This window comes from Lissotriton helveticus, chromosome 6, assembly GCF_964261635.1.
Source record: "Lissotriton helveticus chromosome 6, aLisHel1.1, whole genome shotgun sequence".
NCBI lineage: Eukaryota > Metazoa > Chordata > Amphibia > Caudata > Salamandridae > Lissotriton > Lissotriton helveticus.
The window spans coordinates 1,687,161,338-1,687,179,371 of record NC_136067.1 but is presented as its reverse complement, the minus strand read 5'-3'; positions in this window follow the sequence as shown (position 1 = coordinate 1,687,179,371).

The following is an 18,034-nucleotide window of genomic DNA, read 5'->3' as shown; positions in this document are numbered from 1 at the left end:
TGAGAGCTGTGGAACAGGGGGTGAATATTGATGCAGAATTACAATATTTTTGGGGGCAATGAAAATTGAGAATATAAGGATATGCAAATGTTATCCTTTAAGCGGTTATGTGTATTATTTGGTAATTAATGGTTTGAATTTATTAATGGGGTAAGAAACTGTATCATGATTACATATATTTTTATAATTAAGAGACATGAACAAGAGAACTTCTATGTATTACCCATGGTTTGCTACTGAATGGGTATGAAAATAATTAATAGATGCCTAATGTAAGTAGTGGAATAACACAATTATGATACTTTACTTTGGATACAAGTATTGCATAATGTGGCTTGCTGTGTAATGGGTACGCATTGAATCAGCAAATGTTCAATGAAATTAGTGTAGTAATACTATTATGATTCTTTGCTTTGGATAAAACTACTGTATAATATAATATTTTATTAATGTACCCTTATTAGACTTTAACATGATGACTTTAATAAGGAGAAATGTTCAATAAGGAGAAATATTCCCTCTATTCTGTTCCCATCCTTAATCTTTGACACTATCACGTTCATAGGGTATGGACTTTTTCTATACTTACTCTAAGTACTCATATTAACTCCTACTTACTCTAAGCCTTTATTAACGTATGTGTAGATAGGAGATCTTGATGGGCTCAATCGGAATTTACTATGGTGCATAAATCCCTCAGTTATGACTAAGCTTGTACTGCAAGTGCTTGTTGAATAGATTGCAGCATATGATATCACAATATGTCTACTGTGACATACAACCGAGGTGCGATAAATGGCTGCTCTACGTAGAAACGGCATTAATTTGTACAGAATTGTGTGGCTTCGGTGTTTCGTTTCAGCCTTGTATGCACAAGGTTGCCGGTTCGAGTCCACCGGATGACTAGACTTGATTTCTTTATGTTTGATCCTTTTTACTTATATTTTTGCCTACACTGAAATAAGTAATTGTCTCATGATTTTAATTTCAAATCATTATGTAACTTTTGATAGATTACGGAAAACGATTTCACCACATAAGATCGAACATACTGTACGTTAGTAATTGGAGTGGTATCTGAAGGTATATGCACCTATGGTAACAGAAGACGGACATCGACTATGAGCAGTAACAGACTCTACGTATTTATTTCAATTAGATTACGGATAGGAATTCTTGAATCCATTAATGCGGCTGCAGAATTACTATATTAGGTCATACTAGAGATGGAGAAGACCGAGCAAATGGATAATACTACAGTACGAACGTGTTTAGATATGGCGCCCGTAGTTAAATTGTTTATAAACAGCCAAGATGGCGCCTGAGTAGAACGCGAGGAAGTGAGCAGATACTTTTGAAGATGGACGCGTCGTGATGGTGAGTCTAGTTATAATATTCCCCGCTCTGTTAGGTTTTTTATTTAACGTTAAGTCGGAATGTGAAGTACATACTATTGGTACTTGTTTGCTTATTGAAAGTCACGTACTCGTGATGCGGTGAGCGTTTTGAGAATAATAGGAGCTTAGAAACATTTGAGGTAAGATGGGAATGTAGAACTCAGTACTTTTTCGATTCTGATTAGCTTATGTTTATAATCAATGGAACCTTTGACTAAAATGGGCATTTACTATTAACCCTACAGGATTTCAATATACCGATTATCTAACACTTATCTATTGATCGAGACTGACTTGTAGATTAATTATAACAGTTAGAGGTAAGCTATATTTTGGAATATATAGATACTTGTTTTGGATATATGTTACCAATGGAGTTTTACGTGAGACATAGTGGAGATATGTGAATACTGAGAGAGGGCGCCATATGTGGATAATTTGTACTTGTATCTACGTTATGTAATTGCACTACATTGATCTATTAAGCTAAATTATTAGTAATTAAGTAAGACGTTTTTTTGACTGGTCTACAAGATGTCAGTCGTATACTGTCTTGATAGAGGTCTTAGAGTAAGCATTTAGCCTTAAGGGCACAATGTTGTTTTTTACAGGACTTCTGGCTATCTCCACAGGATTTATTGCACTAGGAATACGTGTTCGTTAACGGTAAATAGTAATATTGAAATGTATTTTAAGTCCTCCTTCGGATTCTTGGTGCACTAGGATGATAGAGTAAATAATAATGAGAGGCCTACTTTTGCTATACTCTGTCTGACACTTATTGGTGGTGTGGTGGGTCTTTCTGATCCTTCTTCTAGACTTGACTTCTTTTGTTGAAGTGTACTATGTAATCATTTAGACAAAGGTGTAGTAATGTTATATTGGTTTGGTTGCAGCCCTGGGGAAGTCATGTTTGCACAAATGAGTGCATGACGAAACACGTGTTGGCTGCACTTTTTGGAAGTGGCTGTATTTTGGGAACATTGAATAATTCGAATTCCTTGGAACACTGAATTACTCAAATGTCTTTTGGATTACTCAACTATCTGATTGAAACGTAATCAGTATTGGAATTGCCAAGGATTAACCCTGTTGGATTTGCTTATATTTCTTTTTGGATAAACTCAAAACCACAGGAGGAAGGATTTATTTTGGAACTTGGAAGGGACTTCTTTTGGAATTTGGAACAGTTGTCAACAACACCTATACTGTATTAGAAGAAAGAGAATTTTGTAATGTTATTATAATATTTTTGAGAAAATTTAACCAATTATAGAATACTGTTGTATTAGGCTGTGTCTAAAATATTTTACTTTTGTAATCTAGGATTAATATTTCTATACAAGTGTTTTGCAAAATACTGATCTGGAGTGTGCTCAGGGAGGAATTGTATTGCAATAATCATGACAATCCACGAGTACTTATCCCCATTACTGGATTAAAGCCTACAATCGCTCATTCTCTGGCATCGCATCGAGAATCTGGAACTCCCTTCCAGTGGAAACAAGACTGATTCCCTTACCCTTGCCTTCAAAAAGGAAGTCAAATTGCTACGACTGAACAAACTCCTCTAATGAACATTGCCCTGATCTTGATGTTATGCTCCGAATGCCTACAAATGTCTGTTTTTTATATTTATTTTATTTTATTTTATTTTATCTGTTTTGCTCTTGATGTATATTGCCCTACTTGTCTCGCTCGCTTCCTAATCCTATGTAAAGCGCTCTGATACCCACCTGGGTCATGTTCGCGCAATACAAAACTTTAAATAAATAAATAAATAAAATCCCCCCGGATGAGAGACGACAAACTGTCCCTCTCATAAAATCTGTCATCATTGAAGCCCTATACTCTCAATCAAAACTCATCCTTTATGGGTCTGGTTGACAACTCTCTGTCGGGGGAACAGATCTCCCACCATCTATTGGGTGTGACAAAGCTCACAACCCAATCAGGGTGACTTCAGAAAAATTCTCTCCTATTCTCAATAAATTCAATATTGGCGGCTGCTATTAATGCCCTCACATGGCAAACACAAAAACTTGAAATCCAAATGGACACCATGCAGGCAATAGCAACAGCTATAATGAATATAGCTGCTAAAATTGACAATTTAGAGGGGAACCTAGAACTGTTGAAGAAGCAGCACTCTGCAAGGTGCTCCTGTCTTCCTTTTGTTGAGAAGCTCAGTTCTCTGCCAGAAGTTTTTACATCACTAGTCGCAGAACTTAAACAAAGGAAAACAATGATTATAGACCATCTGGATCATTGCATAGAGGTAAGGGAGCCAACCAAAGCAAAAAACAACGTAACCAACGAGACAGCAGGAGTATAAAATTTGACAAGCTTGCCGTGGCTGATCAAAACGAAGAGCTCAAATCAGGCTCCACAGAATCTAGATGCTGAAGTTAAGCACTCCTCCAACTTCCTCGCAGCTGGCTACAGTGATGAGCTTAAACAAACCCAACATGACTCGTCAGCAATGGGTATAGCGGGGCACAAGAGCCAGACCCACCTGACAACATCAAAGGGAGTAGCAAACTGCTATCCAGAAGACCAAAAAATGCCTATGAAGCAAACAAAAAACATCAAACACCTGTGCTGTGTAAAGGAGTTACAATTATGTCTGGCAGCATCAGACAGCAGCCCAGGCTGCAAAATGGACACAAAGACTAATCAACAACCAAAATCACTCAGGCCACAGATGCTTTACCCAATCTTACAAAAGGCGAGTCCCATCGCCAGCTCAGGGAATGCTGAGTTAACAACAGCAGTGGCAGCACCCCCTCTTATATATTCGCCTCATGGGTCAGGCCCGGTAGACAAAGGGCGAAAGCAAACCCCATAAGAGAAAGCAGAGGGGACACCAATAAAGCACAACACCGAAACAGACAGGAGCAGGACGGGCCCCAACTTAAAATGGACAACACAAGAATTCCTATCCCTCTAACAAACAGTACAGGGTCACGAGAGACCACAGCAGTTCAAATAGATATCAGAACAAATGTAACAAATAGTTCCCGGCCCGGAAACAAACCCCGGTACCACAAGGCCAAGGAGCCCCGCTCAACGGGTATCTGAAAATGCCATTGTGGTGCTCATACCTGAATATACATCTCAAGGAGGCTCAGACACACTAAATAGGGCCAATATTCTACAAATCCTTCAATTTATTCCAGAGCTCAATTCAAGGTTCTGAAGAGTAACACAACAAGAGAATCAACACTAACAGCTTGGAAAACCAGCACGATAGCCCAAAAGATCATGACAGAGAAGGATCGATTCGCAAAATTTGTGGGATTAACACACATGAACCCAAAAAGGAAAAATATCCACACATGCTAACGGGCAGACACTGCAATAGGAAAGCACAGCCATGGTGAAAGTCCATTCTAAGAGGCACTATCGAAGTCGCCTATCCTACACCATTCTCCAACTTGAGAATGCATTTCTCATCTACCTTTTCTGCCACAGGGAGTAAAATCACTGAAAGTGGGAAAGCAGAGTCGTATACCTACGATCAGGATGGAACACCAACAACTGTGCCATGGCAGCGATCAAACAGCTCCTATCTTAAAAAGACTCAATGGTCCCGCAAGTGGAACAAACAAGAACATAAAAATAATCTTATGGAACGTGTTTGGGCTGAAAACCCCGCTACAGACCAGGGGCGCCTTTGAATTTTTACAGAAAGGGGACCTGCTGTGCCTCAAGGAAACTTGGCTACTTGCCCTCCCCATTGTACCAGGATTCGAGGAATTCCAACACCCAGCAAAAAAGTACATTGTATTTGGAAGGCCATTACGGGGCCTATCTATATATGTAAATTTGGGTATCTCCATAACATCAGTTAAATCCCCAATAAGTACGGACATGGTCCAAGCATTACACTTGCGAGGCCTGAAACAGGACAGACCGCTCATAATGATCCTACTCTTGAACATTTATTTTAACTGCAAAGACAGCCAGAGATACGGCAGGATGATGGTACTGGTCAACACACTGGAACTACTGCTGAGCAATTACCCAAACTGCGGGATAAATATGGCCAGAGACTGCAAGGAAAAATCCAAATCAACTATAGTTCATATTTTTATGAGCCACTGCCTCCAAGAACAAGTGGTTGAATTTCCAAAACCAGTACAACAAACCAGTAATCACCTCCCATTGTTCACAGTTATATCACTGCAAATGGTTACTCTTAAGCACACTACCCCCCTGGTTGCACCTAATGGGGAGGAAATACACAAACTCTTAAGCCGATTGAAATGGAATAGAAAAGACATAGGGCCTGACAGCCTGGAAAAACAACTGGCCTGCACTCAACAGAGACTACACTGAAGGGAATACACCTGCGACATGGTCAAAACTGGTCCGAGAGCTGGACTGTCTATTGCTAGGCATAAAACCAAATCATCAGCCAGAATCCAAAGAAAGGATGTGCTGCCAACCTAAACCACGGTGTAAAATAATCCATTTAATCAAAAAGGCATTGAGACAAGCCAACCACAACCACAGGCGGACGAGGAAGGAAATAGGATACCAAAATGGCTGACAGCCAGGGACATGCATAGTAGAAACATATGGAATTTCAAAAGGAAACAAAAAGACTCCCAGTGGCTGCTCATCCATAGTCTTCTATCTCCAAGCAGAAAAGCATCATTGTTGCTATGCATCAACAGGCTGGTTGGGCACGGTCATTACTGGCGAAATGGAGTTTCAAGACACACATGGGTTAACCATGTGAAAACACTCTACTGCAACTCTTCTCATAATGTCCCTATAGACCATCAATGTCCATTCACGAGCACTAGCCCACACAATGCCACTGGTAACAAAAACCTGGCAAATCAAATAACCACAGAAGAAGCAAGTGAACCTCTCGATGTACACAACTGGGTGCTAATAATATTAAAGAACATCAAAAGTCACGGAGCCCCAGGGCCCAACGGCCTTCCTGGACAACTTTTCAAAGAACACCTTGCATTCTTGGCATTAGTACTCACCCCGTTATACAAGTTTTGTATGTCTAACTCAATAGTCCCTGAAGGCTGGAAAGAATCCCTATTAGAACTAATTCATAAAACATGCGACACCAGAGATCCAACCAATTACAGGATGACAGCCCTCCTAGATATTGAGGCAAAGGCATATGGCATATGCAAGTTTTTTCCTACAAGACCTACAAAACAGGGCTAATGAGGAAGGAATACTACCAGTTTACAAATCCTACTTTAGGACAGGAGCATCAACACTAGATAACATTCTAGCCCTAGCCTATGTGGTAGAACATTCCACTGGGAAAAACAGTGCCCCCTCTTTGTCTGCTTTATTGCCTACATGGTGGAGTTTGGCTGTGTCAATAGAAACGTATCCTGGCGAAAATGACAAAACTGGGGGATCCCAACCAAGCTCCTGAACGTCATTATTGCCCTCTACACTGGTACCTGGGTACGTGTCAAACTCACCCAGAACAGAGCCACAAATAAGATACACATGGACCGAGGGTTGACACAAGGCTGCGTATTGGCACCCTTACTCTTTAACTTATATACTGTAAATCTTGGCAAAACAATATCAAAAGCCAACCTGTTGCCACCGAAAACTGGGACAACCAGATTATTTTTAATGCAATACGCTGATGACATGGCCTTAATGCACCATACGAAGACGGGCCTGCAAAGAGCACTGGATGCATTAAGCACTTACAATGAAGAAAATGAATTAACAACAAACACCAGTAAAACAAAAGTAGTTATCTTTGGAAAATATGTTAATAAACTTAAAATATCTGTGGAAAATGAGCAATCAGATATTATCTACAAGAATCAAGTATACCTACCTGGGAGTATGGATCATGAGCAATGTCAAGCCGACAGCACACATTGCATCCATAGAATCCAAAGACAAGGCGGTGACGTGCGCCCTCTGCAAATTCAATTCAAAATTGTGTAGTCCGACAACTGTGCCTATTCGAAAGGTTATAAAAGCCAAGCTAATTCCTTCAATCTGCTATGGGCACCTAGTATTTTCCGAGGCCCTAATCAACATCATGGAGTCTGCTAACTGTTGAGCATTCAAACAGATTTTCCAGATACCAGCTTACATCAGGAACGCTCTAGTATGGCTGGAATTTGGACTAAGTAAACAATCTTATGAGCATTGGGCTTCGGTTATTCGCTACTATTGAGAGACATGCGCTGCCCCTCCACACACAATGAAAACAACTCTGAAAGAAATTTTCATGAAAGGTAAAAACCCTTGGGCAGACGCTTTATCAAATGCCCTTTCTGGGCTACACTTTGATTTGTCCAACTGGGGTTACTTTATTCATCAACCAGGCTTGCTTAAAAAAACAATTTTAAGGAAACAAGCAAGAATATTATCAAAGCATGATGACATGGGGACTATAGAGTCCTCTAGCAGCAACATTGGGATTCTAGTCAGGTCTTACAAGGACAAAGTGAGGCAGCCTTACCTTGAATCAGCTCTGAATAAACCAATATTAAAGCAAATCCTATCAGTCAGACTCATGGTTATGCCAATAAAAGACATAAACACTTGATGAAAATCCCTAGAGGGGGGTCACCTCCTGTAGACTCTGCCATTGGTTCGAGGAGGTCCTGGCCCATCTAGCTTGCACCTGCCTGGAACCGAGACATGCATGTTGCACTTTATTAAAACCATTATTGTTAAAATATGGCATCCATACTTGCGTAGATGCAATGAAGCTTCTTCTTAACTTAGAGATCGCCATGGAACTGGCTAGATTAGCGAAATTTGCACGACAACTTAAAGAATTTTTAAGCAAAAATCGAGCCTAGGTCTAAAATACGACCTCAGGCCCAAAACTGTGAGCATATATTAAGTTTTATGTTTTTCAAAACCATTTGAAATGCACTAAATGAAATTATATGTTATTGTTTTAATTAATGATCGAAAAAGATCTTTGGAAGGATACACCACGCATGCCTTTTTGTAACAATTTTCATTGATTGAAACAATAAAATTACTTACTTACTCCCCAAAGTAAGTGGCAAGCATCCCACGAATTCCTGAAGCCTATTAAAGGATTTCCTCAAACTGCCAAGGAGGTCTGATAAGCCCACCGTGTAAACAGGTGTTCTTCTATAGTGAGGAGCATTCTGCTTTGTGTGGGTGATAGTCTGTCAACCTATTTAACTCTAATGTGTTATGTTATAAATGTGTTATGTTATAAATTTTATAGAGCATGTAGCTGCCTCAGCAGTGCTAATCCAGATATCTAAACCTGCTGCAACAATGGCCAGAAAGGCAGCAAGGAAAATCCTCAGCGGAGAAAACCAAGTCTTCAGAGGTTTCCTGAACGATACATGGTTCTGGGCATTCCTGATTGGGAGAAAGCGTATTCCAAACAACTGGGGCATTTGAACACAAAACAAGCGCCCTCCCACTCTTACTCTCTTAACACGAGCAACAGTGGCCAGCTGAAGGTTGATTGAGTAAAGGGGCCGTGAAGCTCAATACAGGGATAGCAAACTGGACAAAATAGGGGGCCCCTGGGAGAGTAAATCTTATGGTTGGTAAATAAGGTCTTAAAGTGCACGTTTCTCCATGAGGAACCAGTGCAGTTTGTGAAGGAGGCCAAAAGCAGGGCAGAATTTCAGAAGGGAGAACAGCAGCTTAACCTCTGCATTTTGAGACTGCTGGAGTCTTGCAATCACTGACTTGTTGACACCTATGTGAAAAATGTTGCAGTAGTCTAGCCGGGATAGGATTGCTACCTGAATGATGGTCTGTTGAGTGCATGAATCGAAAAATCTTAAGAATGGGTTTGAGACTTTGCAGCAACCCGAAACACCTGCCTGCCACCAATTTCATCTGTGTTTCAAAGTTTAAGGTGCTGTCCACCCAGACGCCTAGATTTTATGTCAGGACAACGAGTCTAACATTATGCGAATCTACTTTTACTGCACACTCACTACAGCAACTATAAAAAGAATTTAGAACTTAAAAACATTCCAGTCAAGTATATAGCACAGTAACACTGGGATATCTTCCTTGTTTTGTTGTTGCAGCTCACAAGATATGTACACTTAATTTATCTATTACACTTTGGTTAAGATTTTGCTGTTTAAACCATAGTTTTGAAAAGCTTTGGTTATGAGGGCACAAATTATATGTTCATTATGGCTTGGAACGTTGTTAGGTGAGTTTTGTTATGTAACACTCATATTTTGTTCTATTTAACCTTAGATGTTAACATATAATAATCAGGTAATATCTTTAAATTGTAAAAAGGTTTTGCTAGTGTTAGTTAATTTATTTCAACCTTACCTATTTTATTGTAAGCCTTGTTAAGGGAGCCGGTTGCTGCGGCATTGAAACAATGCACACTCTGAGAGGAATCCACTGGTTCTAGATCTGTCCTAGAGTAAGAATCTGATAGTTCTTTTTTAGCAGCATATAAGTTTAAAGGGGAGCAATTCATTAAATCACAACTTATTAGTCATTATTGTGCTCACGTACATTATAACTCATGAACAACAATATAAGGTCAGTTAATTATTACCAAGCCATAAATAACTAGACATAAAGACATCTCAACACAAGAAATACAATGGAATTAGCATGAAGTAAAATCTGCGTATCCAATTCGAACGATGCAGCATAAACAAAACTATTTGTTCAAGAAGTAGCATGCAGAGAATCAGAAAACATGAATCTAAATTCCCCTGTATTGAAGGTTGGTGAGTAAAAGCATTAAATCTACCCCTACTCTACCGCTAATCCCTACATAGCATTTCTTACAGAAAGGATAAAGGTGTCAGTGTGTGGAGTCTTACGAAGAAGTCTCTCCAGCATCAAATGGGTCAAGCAGCATGAAGCCACTAACGCAGAAGGAAGAGCTCTTTCTGAGATGCTCTCCCTTGCAAGGCAAAGATAAAAAGTGGGCCACTTACCCCAACTCCAATATTCAATTATTTGCAGTTTCGTGTAGTTCCTATATTACCTATACAAGATCTGCGCATTCCGGAAAACATTAACTGTGGGTTTGGTGGCAGACTGACTCTGAGCACCCCTTCCGAGAATGTTAGCCTTTCTGTTTTAGCTAGCTCGCAGTGCCACTAGAATCTCCTCTTATAGGGGAGAGAATAGTTTCTGGCAACCTCAGAACATGACAGCCCTGACCCCTCAGGATTGTGGAAACGATGTACTACTTTTCGCTCAGTCATTCGTGCTCACTTATTCGGTCCCAGAGAGTTTACACAGAAGAAACAGTCTTGCGTGTTACAATAAGAATTTATTGCACAGTTGTTCTTCTAGTGTAAAATGGATGTGTTGCAACAACCGTTAGACAGTAGCAGATATATATGATTAGCAGTACAGTGAATAAAAAAGGATAGTACAGTTCTACCATCTTGCAATGATCATGAATACATACACGAATATAAAATGTATGATAAAAGAAAGTGCGTACTCCTACGATGCCTATCTAGATGTACCTAAGTGTACCTAGCATGTGAGTAGGTGTGCAGCCAAGAATCCCTCTAGGATTTAGTGTAACCCCTTTACCTGAAGGGAGAGAGTGTGGGACCCCATCATGGGCTCCAGTTGGACACCCCGTGGGGGATGTGTCAGACCACTGTCAGCCTGAGCATCTGCATGCAAGAACCTCAGCGTCTCTGGTCAGTGTGTTGGCTGGAAGTCTCGATCTCTTCTAGCTAACCCTAGCAAGATGTGCTGTATTTTTACAGAAAGTATCTAGGGTTCCTTTGTCCCTTGTTTCTTGTGTCAGCCATTGTTGGATTTGCGGATGACATATGGGATGAACCTTGTACGTAGATATTATGCAGGTGGTGTAGCCTCTGCCTAGTTTCCAAGAACCCTTATAAATATTCATTCATACTGTGTGAGTTTATTGATGAAGTTATAGGTCACTATTGTGCAGGGAAAACCCTCCTTCTGCGCCCAGGTCTAGAACTAGGTAAAGGTTGAATCCTAAAAGTCTCGATACTGTGTAGTGTAGGGGAGGTAATGTAGGTGAAGGTGTATGATATTACCTGGCCCTATATTAAGGTACCTATATGGAACATAAAAGCGGGTAGAGCCCCCATAATACACAGTGCACATCTTAGTACACAATAGGCACAGTCATAGTAAACCTTCCACAATGTTCTTCTCATTCAATCTCGCAACAATGTATCCTTGATTCTCAGGCCATCTCCCGTGTGAAACTGTCTCCGCCTCTATCACCTTCAAGCATTGTAACTAAACTTCTTCTCTCCTTTCCCAGCTCCTACACAAAGACATTACTTTTCCCCGACGAAATACCTTTTCTGCCTGCAATGCAAAGATGAGGAAGAGCAGACTCTACAGTGCACTGAAATTCAGAACATTAATTCTATTGTGAGAGGTTTCAGGGGCTTGCAATTCAGGCCTATGACTTAAGGTAACATAAGGGACAAGTTGTACGAGTCTAGATAACATTAATGCAAAATCACCTAATACATTGACCTACATATGAAATAACAAAATCAATAAGCACATTTAATATGTGAATGAGTGTCAATTGCACAACACAGGTTCTTTACGTTAATGGGTTCTGATAGTTACATTCATTTTTTACGTTGATTCTTCCATGCTACTTGTCAGTAAACTGAAACATATGACATTACATTAACACATCTCACATATCTAACACCTCATGTCTCCCAACATAAAATTATGCACGGGTGCGCTTCTATATGTGATTATAATGCATCCCTACAATTTATATAAGATTTCTGCTACATCACTTTGAAGGGAACGGAATGCTTTGTGTGGTTAAATATTTGAAAGAGTATGAGAAAAGAAATAAAAGTGTGAGGAATGGTGTCGCGTAATTATTAATTTCATACAGATGACAACATAGAGCAGTGTCTCCCCCCGACCTTAGCAAGATGGGTGAACGATGTAATGACAGAGGCTGGTGTGGATGTCTCTAAATTTGGGGCGCATTCCCTTAGGTGTGTGTCAGCCTCAAAGGCTTTCATCTTGGGAGGTGGCTTGCAAGACATTTTAGGAGCGGCAAATTGGTCCAATGAGATTATGTTTAAAAGTTATTTCAGACCACTTACAAATGCAATTGATAATGTGTTAGCTGCATTTTAAACTTGCATAATGTTATCCTTCATGTCCTGCCATGAAATTTAGATTTTTTACAGCCTGATGGGCAGAATATCTGGATTTCATTAAAGACACAGAGGATAAGATTATCCCGCCACATATACCCACCAGGGTGGAATAACTTCATGTAATTTATATTTTTCTTTCAGATTAATAGAAGTTTGGACTCTAATATCTAGTGTATCTTTTGGGGAGAATTCACCTTTGGAGTTTAGTTTGGCATTTGGATTGATCTTGTTTGCAGCGCTAGAAGGAGGAAAATGGTTGCATGTCATTGTTCCAGATACTTGACTGGAATGTTTTAAAGTTCTAAATTATTTCTATTGTTGCTGCTGTGAGAGGGCAATAAAAGGAGATTTGCATAATCTTAGCCTCCGTGTCTTTAATAAAATCCAAATTTTCTGCCCACTAGGCTGTGAAAAATCTACATTTTTAAAAGTGGTCTTGAATTGGGGGAGGCCCAATGGAGGAGGGCCACCAATAGTCTCCCCAAAAGTTAGTGTATTTTCCTAATAGAAGAATCTGGTTTGCTCGTGTTCAGACGTAAACAGTTGGCGTCTATCTACTATGCGACAATGAGCATTCCCCTTTGACAATTGGCCAGGTATGACATGGGGTTGTCGGAAAAGGAGAGCTCAAGCTGGGTGTCGTCCACATAAGAAAGACACCAGCGCAAGCCCCAGAGATGGAGCAGGATTCTATGGGACACTGTGCCAAACACGGCGCCTAAATCGAGCTGCATCAAAGCTGTGGGTCTGCCTTCATCTAAAATGCAGCGGAGGTGCTTGGTAACTGCAGGAAGTGCAGATTCCGTGCTATGTTCTGGCCTGTAGCCGTTCAGGGAAGTGTCCAACATCAGGTTTGCTTCCTTTTCTCTGCAACTAACAGCCTGGGAGTATATTTTTCCATTGAGATGTGGATTCCTTTCAACTTGACAGGGATAATTGTATCAGTCAATTGCTGTTTAATTTTTGAATTCTATGAATTTGAAATTCTTCACACATAATTCATCATCTGTTGCATAATTTTCAGATTTAACAAAAATATGTTGTTTTTAGCTCAAATGCACAAAAAGTTAACACTAGCACATATGTTGCTTGCTGCTCAATGGAAGGCTCTTTACATGGATGAACTCTTTATCTTTTAAATGCTGATTGTTTTATTGAGATGCTAACCTGATACCAATGTGTTGTACATTTTGCCCAGATAATGTTACTGTGTAAAAAAGGACTAAATAAAAAGGTAATACTGCCACAAATTGTGCCGTACTACAAAGCATAATTTGCCTTTTTTACCACATGATTTAGTCAAGATTTCAATATAATTTGGTTCTTCAGTGCAGCATAGTTCCTACTTGCTCATATTGCCATCTAAGTCCCTCCTCCCAATGTAAATAACTGTAACTCATATTTCTGGGGAAACATGTGGACATGGAAAACAAGCAAATTTGCTGTAAAATGTTTTTACTTACTTTGTTAGACCTTTGAAAAAACACATCACTGTATCTAAGCATCTTACTTGGATGTACATAGCAACATTAGTTTTGACATATTATTGTTCAGAATCACTGATTGCTGTAACTTCGTTTCCCCACATAAACTTGGTGTAATGAACAATATGATTAACCTAGGTAATATATTCCCTAATTGCGTGCAAAGACACAAGAATATTGGCATACACAGCATACACATTACTCATAAACTGTAGACAAACTCTGGGCTAATTTTCCTTAAGTTAAGTTTGGTTTACAAAAGGAATCTGTTTGGCCGACATATGAAGTCAGGTTAATTTTTATCCAGACATCACTTTCCTCACAGAGTCTTGGGGTTGTTTGCTCTTCTTCTAAGAGCACAAGATGTGTCTCTACACAAATCAAATTAATTCCCAGCTTCTCTGCAGAGAAAACTCTGGCAAAAATGAGTAAAATAAATAACCTCAAAACACTTTACTAAGATCCAGATTACAATCACCAATTCAAAAGTGTACTACACAATTGCAGCTCCACCAATGCTCACCATAATTTAATTGTGCATACAATTTAGAAATTATCTACACGACTGAATCCTGGCTGAATAAGAGGCAATAATAAATCATTGACCTACTTATTCATCCATCATCAAAACCGATCAAATAGGCTAGGGGGAGGTCTGGCCCTTATCCACTGAAACCCCCTCTCCTGTAAAAAAAATGACAACACTAACTCTACAAGTAGTCTGCACTGCATTTCGAAATAAAACTATCTACCTTAACACCATATACCATTCTCTTAGATGTAAAGAAAAATCATACAAGAATTCACCAAATACATTAGGTCTCAGCTAATTAGTTTCTCAAATGAGGACTTCCTAAGAGATTTTAATATGGTATGCTGCCAATTCAAAAGACAATCTCTTCAGGAATCTCTTTCAACTGTTACATAATTGCAGCCTGGAAGTACTATCTACCCAGCATTGAAAAAATTGGCCTTATTTAATATCATCTGTCAAAAGCCAACACAAATGAAGTTGTCTCATCACTCTCTTATCCTTGGATTTCAAGATGTTCCAACCACTCTTGAATATGAAACTGTCTGTGGAAACCTCTATCAAAAGATCCTTCATATAGGTGGTAGCAAAACACTAGCAGTCTTCCTGAAAGAATACCTGCACAACATGCTCTAACAAATGAAGCAAAATCTACTATCAAACATTACAACACATCAATATCAGACACTGCTGAGAAGACTGATTCCATCAACCTGGGGAAGCATGAACAAGGATCTCCAACCTGGGATTCCCAGTTAAACGTAATGTCAAAAAAATCATGGAACGCTTAGAAAAAGATGGAGATTGATAAAGGATCCTCAGGCAAGATGTACAAAGCACTGGTCGCAAACTACTGTATGCAATATACCACCAGTATTTTTGCAAACAGTGCAGTATTTTGCAAATCGGCCTATGTACTAATAGGCCGGTTTGTAAAACACTGATTCCTAGTGGGACACAAATCAACCTACCTTATGTATATTTATGAGGTAGGCCGCAATTTGTGACCCACTAGGAATCACAGCCATCACAGGGATGGCGGCCTGCTGGGGTCAACAGGCCACCATGTCTGTGTTTGTTTGTTTTTAAAAGCCATTTTTTCCAAATGCAACCCCCTTTCCTAAATGAACACAGGATGTGTAAAAAAAAGTAAGTAAAATGTTTTAAGAGTAGGCTGTGGTCAGTCATTCTCATAGGGGAAGGGGTCCCTTGGTGACATCTTCCAGTGCATGCTTGCAGTCAGTAATGTACCATGATTTGCATCTGGATTTCGGTCACAAAACATTAATACATAACAATCAGATTCAGGTCCAGATTAAACAAGGTTTTGCGTTGCTCTTGCACCATGCAAGACGACGCAGGGTGACACAAAAGCTAGAATGGATTTACCATGCTATGCAGAGGCTCCCTGAGTGGATCTTCATTTCTTGGTAAATCTGGAGTAGCGTAATCCCGTTACTCTGCGTGGTGGGGGTGTTACATGGGTGGAGTATGGGTGTTTTCATGCATCCACCCATCTATTCTTAGGTATCCCAGATTAATCAATACTTATAGACATGGGAATGTGTCAGAATTTTAGACCTTCGCACCAGAGGTGCAACAAGGAAAAATGTCTTTATTTATCCTTGCTATTTCCTCTTTTACCACCGATGGACCGCCACACTTGTAATCAGGCCCTTAGTATAATAAATTGTTCTCATCAATCTAATCACAACATGCAATCCAATTCTTCGCTAAGTTCTGAAAAGAAGTCATTTTAAAAAAACTTCTTTTCACTTTGATGAACCCTTGCAAGCCAACATCACCAAATCCATTTGTACTTGTTTCCCAAAACAAGGTTCACATAATCAGCTCCTTCCTTTAAGAAGGTTCTTTTTGTGATGGTTTAAATCCTAGCTGTATCAAACCCATTTTTTCTTAAAAACTGAAAGCTGATCATAATTTACTCACAACTACAGAGATCTATTCAATATCCTATGGCTTGGGAAGGTTAGTGAAAAACCTAGCATGAATCAGGATTCCCTGAAGAAACCTCTACCACCAAAAATCTGGACTATATTGGATAACATGGATGCAGCATCGGCCGGTGCAGGTAAGTGCGCTGAGCAGTGGGCGAGGCAGGAGGTGAACGGGCAGTCTACAGAATATGAATTATTTATTTATTTAATTTTCCTTATTCCGTCTTCTGTTGACTTCCCCCCCAGCCCCTGCCCGCCACACCTCGCTTACCTGCACCAGCCACGGCTGTATGGATACCTCTCTTCTCATCCCTGTCAATCTCTCAGGCTTTGACACAGTTGAACAATAGAGTCACATTGAAATCCTTGAGACCTAGATCGGATTTAAGGGCATAGCTGTTAGTTGGATCATTAATTAATCTGCAAACACATTAAACAGTTAGAATGGAAAATGACTGCTTTTGGTCTGACCACCATGTTGTTCAACTTATACATGGAGGCCTGATTAACAGAGGTAAAATTGTACTTTTGTGGAGTTTACAATTTTTTTGCATTCACAAAGTGTAAGTTTATTTTACTAATATTAATTTTACGACTGCAGAGATTCCGTAGTCGGGGGCAGAGAGCTCTGCGCATAACAAGATAGCACAGGGCTATCTTTCTATGTGCGGAGTCGCTGCAGTTGTAAAAATACTATTAGTAAAATTAAACTAGTAGTTTGTGAATACCAAAGAATTAGTAATCTCACACAACAGTGTAAGTTTATCTGTGTGAATCAGACCCTGTGTTGCTTAGAATCATGGTGAGGAAAATAAGTCCTTCCTCTAATATGACAATGACACACATTTATACTTGATAAAAATAACCTGTTTTGCTGGAATCCTCAAGCTGTAAAGAGACTGTAAGTAGCAGTGCTCCTTGGCAATATGTACAACCCTGCCCTGATAAGCTTTTAGGCAATCAAATGCATCTTTTCTGACCTGGCATTGAACATGATATGACGAAATGACAATGTCTCCTATTTGCGTAACATAAAAGAATACAGTCAAAGTAATCTAGAACAAGGTAAACTGATGTTCTCAGTTTATCTCATTGGAGAGTAACATGTAACAATGTCTCCTCTCTCAAAATAGTTCATAAAAGCTGTTAAAGATGTTCAGCGTGCTCTATACAAATTCAATAAATATATACATAGTTATGTATAATCGCAAACCATTATCAGGCACATCTTACTTGAAATATAATTATTTTTTCTTCATTCTAAATTTAAAGTTTCCCGAAGACCTTTTTAAAAACATCTGTCCGGTGTCCAAGCATGCCACGATGCCAAGCTAATCACTCTTTCTTGACAATATGCAGTAAGTCCCAGCTGAGCTCACTAAACAATACATTTCTTTGTTAGTTTGTTCACTTTTAGAATCAGTCCCTACAGATTGTGGGAAGCGTGGGCAGTGCATATTGCTTGCCATAGCCCACGAATCATGTAAGGACATGCTGTTGTAAAAAA